Genomic DNA, 8,406 nt, shown 5'->3' with positions numbered 1-8,406 from the left:
CCTGGGGCTTGTTTGCCGGTGAGAGGTTTGACATGCCGAGCCCCCCAGAACATTTCTATCTGCATTTAGATCTTAGAGGCTGTGGTGTCCATTCATTTTTGAGAGGCTGAAGAGCCCCCCCGCCCCAGGAGGGAAAAGGTGGCTAGTACTCTGATCATCTCTGAAGCTCAAGGTAAGGGCACTAGTTAAAAGGGACCTAGAGCAGTTGTTCCTTAACGTGTGAACCACAGACCACCTGGATTGAAATCACCTGCGGAATTTGTTAAAATGGCATATTCCTGGGCCGGACCCCAGTCAGTTCCTGGGGAGTGGAGCTTTAGGATCGAGATTTATAACCAGAGTCGGGAAATCAGCTCTAGAGGTTTTACGCCAAGTCTGGTTCTATTTTCACCACACGGGATGCCTCTCATCATTATCTGCCTTGTTTGGCAAAATGCTTGGACCCTGTCTTCTCTGGGAGTGGTAACAGTGACCCAGCCACAGCCTTGCAGGCATGCTTTCAATTTTCTTTCACTCTGCAGGTATGTTTTGAGAACCTCCTCTGTTCTAGATAATGGAAAACATCAAGAAATCCAAGGATGGCGTCCAAAGCTGCCTTTGGGCCCAGCAGCTGTAGTACAACCATTTATATCATCGCTGAAGGGTTCCTTGCCTCTTCCAATTCTGTTGGAGGCTGTGTGCTAGGAAGCCCTTCCCCCTGGACCCTACCCCACTGAGTAAGCAGGGCCCCCATCCAGCCCTCTCTCCGCTGTGACGGAAGCTGGGCTGGGGCACACCCACTTGGTATTTGGTGGTGGCAGCAGCGGCAGCAGCTGTCACGGCAGAGGGTGTTTGATGGATGGTGAGCTGTGGTGGGAAGTGGGACCAGTAGCCCATGTGCACTGGCTCATCTGTTTTTCACTTCGGTTCAGGCACTCTGGGTTTAGATTTAATTTTTCAACATCTCAACAGCTTCTCAGTTTGTCCAGGAGGTCCAAAACAACAAAAGACTTCTCTAAAGTCAGCAAGAAGCCTTGGGTTATTCCCAGAAATACTGACTGGACCTTTTGGAATCTCATTGCATGCGTATTTCTCCTTTGTCCCCACCCACAACCCCTTCCTTCTTGTTGGCCCCGAAGGGCCCATTGCTGGAGTCTATCCAGCTGCAGTGCGTACTTTGCTTGTTTGTTGTTCTCCATCTTGCTTGGGGTCAGTAGTTGCAGGAGCAACTTCGGAGGTATATTGTTCTCCACAAGACAGGAGAAACAAGGAATAGTCCCTGCAGAAGTAAACAAGGGAAGTAAGTATAAGAAAAGTCTCCCTCTAGGGGTGTTGAGAGTCCCTTTTGAGGCTTCTTAGACTCCTTACACTGCTCCATTTTTGTTTTTCTAGCATCTGTCAAGCATTTTCTAAGTGCTTCACCCTGAACATTCACTACAACTCATTTTACTGATGAGGAAACTGAGGCAGAGAGAGTTGTTCAAATTCACATAGGAGGTGCTGGAGCCAGGATTCACACCCAGACACTGCAGCCCCAGCCTCTGCACTCTTAATGGCTCTTCTTATTGCCTTTCTCAAGGGATTCTGCATGTCCATCCACATCCTTTTAAATGCCTGACTACTGTATTTCACCTTTTCAATCCCTTCTGCCTGATCCTTGACCCTCTGGGCCAGATGTTGACTCATTAAAAGCCAGAAACCACAGAATTCTGCATGCAGCATTCCCAAGGAGTAGAGGGACTCCCAGGAGAAGGGGATTTTGCCCTCCCTGCCTTGGCAGTGAGCCAGAGGGGCACTGAGATTGGTGGAAACTATCTATCTAACTATATACATCGGGGAGAGGCTGGCTTATTGGCTGGTCCACAGTGAAAGGATCTGGACCTAGCACTGTCCAGCGATGCTTCCAAGGCTCTGGAGGCAGAGGCAGACAGGTAGAATTGAGGCCAGGAAGAATACGGAGGGGCGAGGACCTCTTAGAACAGTGGGGGACCATGCCCCAGAGGCATAGATTGCATAGATTGTGGAGCCCAAGGGACACAACTTCAAATCCAGATGGTTGCACTCACTGGATGTGTACTCTGACGCAAGTTGGTTAACTTCTCCAGGCCCTAAGTGTAGCGACTGCTTCACAACTCTGCCGTTGCAGTTAAATAGACCAATGTGAATCTTACCCACAGCAGAAACTTAGTACATGGGGCCATCAAGAAGCTCCTTCTTTTTTTTTTTTAACTTTTTTTTTTTTCACTTTATTTCATTTTTTGTGTGGGGGAGGTACTTAGGTTTGTTTGTTTTAATTTTTTTTAATGGAGGTACTGGGGATTGAATCCAGGACCTCGTGCATGCCAAGCACACACTCTGTCACTGAGCTACACCTTTCCCGCCTCCCTTCTGCTCTTGACTAGCTGCTATAGAAGTGTGGAGGCTTTTTAGATTTTGGCTATTTGCACACACTGATCAAAGCATGGCAGTGGCTGGGGAAAAGATCTCGAAGCAGATTATTTGGCTAATAGACATTTCTTATAACATTTTATTTTTCTAGAAAGAAACCATCAATATACTGGTCATCCATATACTGACAACGGAAAGCTTTGCCTTTGTCCATGCTCTGGCTGACACTGATGGGCAGGCTGAGCGCAGCAGAGCGGGTGGGGCAGGCTTGCTGGCTCTGGTACAGCCTGACCTCCTCACCAGGGCACTGTCCACTCTTACCCCTGTTAGATGAGACATTTTTGTGGTCTGGGTTCTTTTGTTTCACCAGCATAAGGGGCTCGGATTGTGTCCCTCCAATGAGCTAGTTTGCCTTTTTATAAATAATCTCAGCTTTCGGTTGTTTCGTCCCTAGGTTAAACCTTGTGGGCTCATCCATCTCAATTTGCTTTTCTCTGCAGGGTTTGTCAACACTCCCTTTTGCAAGTCTTCTTTCAGGGGTTTCTTGTTCTCTCTCCCACGTTGTTTATTAGAATGCAAAATGAAATCTAAGGGAGCAAGTACTGACACTGGGGCACCCTGCTAAGCACCTCCTGCTGGAGACTTGCCAGAGAGCCTCACCTTCCCTTCAAAATCTTTTATTAGTATTCAATCCATGTGACTTGCTCTCCCTGCCAATTTGAACCATGTTAGCAATTAAAATTTCATGAGTTGCTGTATGAAATACTGCAACTTGAGTCCAAAAATGCAACATCTGCTGTGTTTCTTTTCTCCTATCGTATGATTACCCCTTCCAAAACAAAAAACAGGATATCATGTTGTTTTGCATTCTTTGTCCTTAAGCAAGCCTTTTTGGTTATTGCTTGAGAATTCCACTGTTTTAGATACATTTACAGATCATATTTTTACCCATCACTATCCTTACTGTGTTAATTACAGACCTGCAGGTGCTGGTTAATTCCAGGACAACTGTCCAGACATTTCCACCCCTCTGCTTGCCAATAAATTCTGAAAAATAATGAAGCCTTTCACTGGTTTCTTACCCCAGTCTTTGAACATCCCAAACTACTTATTACCTGGCCCCTTTGATTTGTAAATGTTCAGGTTTTCCAACCATTGCTCTTTGTATTATTTTCCATCGGCTCTATTTGTAGAGTCTTTGAAGTAATACCATGGTATCCAATTTCTTTTATTTAGAAAAGTCCTTATCTGAGAGCAGTGGTTTTTAGCTCAGGTTAGAACCCTGGGTGGAGCCTTTTAAAAATACAGATGCCCAGCTCTCCCCTCCCTGCGGAAGTATTCCCATTTGGTAGGTTTGGGGTGGGCTCTGGGCATCTTTATTTTTCCTTTTAATTAAAGTATAGTCAGTTTATAATGTTTTGTCAATTTCTGGTATACAGCATAATGTTTCAGTCATTCATGTACATACATATATTCTTTTTCACTGTAGGTTACTATGAGATATTAAATACAGTTTCCTGTACTATACAGTAGAAACTTGTTGTTTATTTTATATATAGTGGTTAGTATCTGCAAATCTCAAACTCCCAATTTATCCCTTCCCACTTTCTTTCTCCCCTGATAACCATAAGTTTGTTTTCTATGTCTGTGAGTCTGTTTCTGTTTTATAAATAAGTTCATTTGTGTCTTTTTTTTTTTTTTAGATTCCACATATAAGTGATATCATATGGTATTTTTCTTTCTCTTTCTGGCTTACTTCACTTAGAATGATGATCTCCAGGTCCAACCATGTTGTTACAAATGGGATTATTTTATTTTTTAAATGGCTAAGTAGTATTCCACTGTATACATAAATCACATCTTCTTTATCCAGTCATCTGTTGATGAACATTTAGGTTGTTTCCATGTCTCGGGTATTATAAATGGTGCTGCTGTGAACATTGGGGTGCATGTATCTTTTTGAATTAGAGTCCCCTCTGGATATATGCCCAGGAGTGGGACTGCTGGATCATATAGTGAGTCTATTTTTAGCTTTTTGAGGACTTTACAATACTATTTTCCATAATGGCTGTACCAAACTAAAAATGTTTTTAAAAGCTCTTGAATTGATTTTAAGGGTATCTGGGTGGAGAGCCACATTATGGAGTGAGTTCCAGGTCTGCAGAGTCTAGACCAGGGCTGGTCCTTGGGCATGGGTCCTGGGCTCCAGCCTCTGTTACCTCTCTCTGACTGGAGGAGGGTCCATTTGAGCTGGAACATGGGCACGTGGGGAAGGTGAAAGACAATGATGAGAGGAGGGCTTTCTAGGTAGAGAGAAGGACACGATGAATAGCCCAGAGGCAGGAAAGCAGAAGATCCTTGGTGGTGCAGGGACTAGCCTGGCTGAGATGGAACTGAGGAGGGGCTGCTTGATAGGGAGGAAGGGGAGTCAGGACTGGATGTGGGTCAGGTCCTTTATGTTGGGAGCAGCAGTAGAGGCCAGCCCTGTGCTATTGCCAGGAAAGAGGTTTTGAATCCCAATGATGTCACCTCCATAATAAAGCCAAGTCCTATCTTTCTTCTTGTCATTATTTCCAGGACACACTATTTAGAACCCAGAGCTTTTTGAAGCCACTAAGAATGCACTGTGTTTTTCATGCTTTTTCTTAGGGATATTAAAATACTAATGGCTTCCTTCAGACATTTTGCCGGGAGGCCTGGCTCCCATTAATGGGATCCCCTGGGTCAATACACTTTGCACCAGGAACCCTCCCTACCTCCCAGCCAAGGCAGCCGACAACAGCAAACTACAGGTGGGGGTCCCTACTCAGGACGGGGTTTCTGCCAGTGCCTATTCTATTTTATTTTTTGCTGAGCTTTATAGGTTCCCCTTACAAGATGAGGAATGGTAGTCTAAGAAATGAAGAGCTTGTTTGTATTTTCATCTTTCTCCAAATGTACTTGGACAGACATTACTATCTACATTTTATGGCCAAGAACATTGAGACTTAAAAGAGGTTAAATAACTTGCCTGCGGTCACAAAATAGTAAGTGGTGGAACTAGGGTGGAGAAACCAAGTCTCCCTGGCCCCGAACCCGTGCTTTTTCCATTACACCACTGCTGCTGTCTCGGTGGAGGATTGGCTAGGGGCTGTGGCAGCATCCCTGGTGAGGTTAACCCTCATTTGCATTTTTAATCAGACAGTAGTCTAATGGCATGTCTAGGCTTATTGGAGGAATTGAGGCAAATTTCTAACAGCTTAAGTGCATGTAGTGTCTAGGAGATTAATAATGAGGCAAAAGTTGGGACGGTTGCAAAACCAACTTTGCTCACTTTGCATTTTTGCCCGGGGCTGCAGTAGCACCCAGGGCTGTTGTTCTAACTGAGATGTCAGCCCTTCTTTGGAATCCTTACTCTCTGCTCTCTCCAGTTCCATCTTGTCTTCCTGCTTGACAGAGGAGGAGAGGGAAGCAGATGTAGCTCTGCAGGTTTTCTTAAGTTGTTCCAGGTAATCCTTCTCTCAGGATGTTCCTGGCTGGTGCTTCCCTTTCTCAACACTTCTGGGAACATCTAAGCGATGGATGAGCCCTCAGCCCTGCTGTGTCTGACAGTGTTGTTCGGTCTACCAGGTGTTGTGGGATAATCTAATAAATCTCTGAGCGGCTGGACTGGAATGTGCATGTGGGTAAGGCCTAGGTCCCTATATCTCCAGCATCCAGACTAGTGCCTGACACACAGCAAGTGCTTTAAAACTATTTGTTGAGTAAACACAAGTGTTCTAGCTCCACGTGGGCTTTTCTGCCACTAGTGGTTCTACAGCAAAGGGACTTCCCTAGTCCCACAGACAGAATGGAGAAGAACTGAATCTATTATACCACCCTTCTCTTTCACTGTTAGTTTTCTTATTTTACCATGCAGTCACCTTAGGGTCTCTTTGTCTCTTGGAGTTCTGCAACCAATTCCCCTTGGTATAGTCTTGCATTTTAATCACATTATAGAGAAAAATGAGGTGAAGAGGGGAGGAGAGGCAGCCAAATTTGGTGACTTCTTGAGAACACAAAGTCACTCGCCTCGTCTGCTTTGAGGAACTCCTCACCCACTGCAGGGCTAGGGCATCCTTGGCTGGAAAGGGCAGGGCAGGGACTGTCACTCCTCAGTGAAGTTTGGCCACAAAGAAGACAAAGACAGGGCTCATCTCTCCTTGGGGTTTAAGTGTCGTCTCTCTACAGACAGGCTGTAGTCACGGGAGTGTGGACTAGTGGTTGGGGATGATGTGTTAGCCTTAAATTTCACTCCATAAAACCTTCAAATTATCCATCCAGGTGTTTGAACTATTTTGCGGGTGAGGGCAAAAAACTGGGAAAATGAGAATATTTGATTTTTATTCAGACCTAGAAAATGTCAGGAGCCTGGCGGCAGAATGGGGTCAGATTCTTTGCACTGCTTTGGTGTGGTTGGGCTCTGCTGAGGGTGAGAGAATATGCCCTGGGGATTATTTAAACATGAAACATAACTTAGCATCATGATTAGTTTATCCAAAAGTAAAACATTACATTTAAAGAGCACTCCCCCTTCCTCAATATTAGGGCTGGGTTACTCCTTCCCGTTGCCTAGAAATTCTTGGTGGTGTCATCTTCAGTGAGTTCCTTTTATTTGAATTCTTTTCCTCTCCTGCTTGTGATAAAGGTCTGAGGATTGTTGGGTTTGAAGTGGGAATGATTAAGCAAATTCCTTCTCACTGAATTGTCATAGTAAGCCAAAGAAATCAGAAGTCTTCAAGAGTTAAGTTGTTAACTAGGAAAAACCAACTAAGGCAAAGCAAACCAAGGGAGAGCAAATGAGAGCAGAGCAAAACCACACATCTCCGAGACACTTACCCACTGTGGAATGGAATTCCAGAGGGCCGCACGGTAGCTTAAAAACTTAAATTCATACCAAATTCTGTTCCACATGAAGCTTGCCAAATGGTCATTTACACTATGCTTGAAATATCCTAGTCTGGGAAACTCACTATCTTCATATATTCCTTTCAAATTCTTTTTCATTATAGGTTACTACATGATATTGAATATAGTTCCTTGTGCTCTACAGTAGGACCTTTTTGTTTATCTATTTTATATATAGCAGTTAGTATCTGCAAATCTCAAACTCCCAATTTATCCCTCCACCCTCCCCTTTCCCCCCTGGTAATCATAAGTTTGTTTTCCATGTCTGTGAGTCTGTTTCTGTTTTATAAGTTCATTTGTATCATTTTTCAAGATTCCAAATATGAGTGGTATCATATGGTGTTTTTCTTTCTCTTTCTGGCTTCACTTAGTATGATAATCTCTAGGTCCATCCATGTGGTTGCAGATGACTTTATTTTATTCTTTTTTTATGGCTGAGTAATACTCCATGGTATATCACTATCTTTTATTTTATCTAAAAATCAGTATGGCTGTGAGATAGAATTTTGCTCAATTAAACAAAATTTGACTGTTTTCTTGGTGTTTCCCCATATATTTATCATCTAATTTCTCTTACACTTGACAGTTCTTCAAGTAATATGTTTGTGGGGCATTTCTGGTTTTAGGGTATTCTATCCTGCTGTTTTCACTTAAATTATACTTGTGAACACTTTCCTATGTCACTATGTATTTTTCAGAAATATAAGTTGTGATTTGCAAAGAGTTCTGTATCATTATTTCATTTATTACCCTCCTATTTAACATTTATGTTCTTTATAGTTTTAAAAATTATAGTGTCACAACAATCTCAAAACTCTGATTTCATCTCTCGTTATTTCCTTAGATGGTCTTAGAGGTAAGACTACTTGGTCAAAGTGTACAATTTTTTTTTTGGATTTTAATGTATATTGTGTTTCAGATTATGCTCTAAGGAAATAGAGGTTTGCATGTAGGAAGTTTATTAGGGAGCACCTTCAACATCTGTGAGAGAGCGGGGAAGGATGGGGCAGAAGAAGAGGTTAAACTACGATGTACCACAGTAATGCCTCAGCTGATCCTGGGAAGGTCTGGGATTTGGAGGTTCCTTTAGAATTGTCCCAACCTGAGGCCAAG

The sequence above is a fragment of the Camelus bactrianus genome, chromosome 6 (genome assembly GCF_048773025.1).
Source record: "Camelus bactrianus isolate YW-2024 breed Bactrian camel chromosome 6, ASM4877302v1, whole genome shotgun sequence".
Taxonomy (NCBI): Eukaryota; Metazoa; Chordata; class Mammalia; order Artiodactyla; family Camelidae; genus Camelus; species Camelus bactrianus.
The sequence above is the reverse complement of the archived record's forward strand: the minus strand, read 5'-3'. Positions refer to the sequence as shown.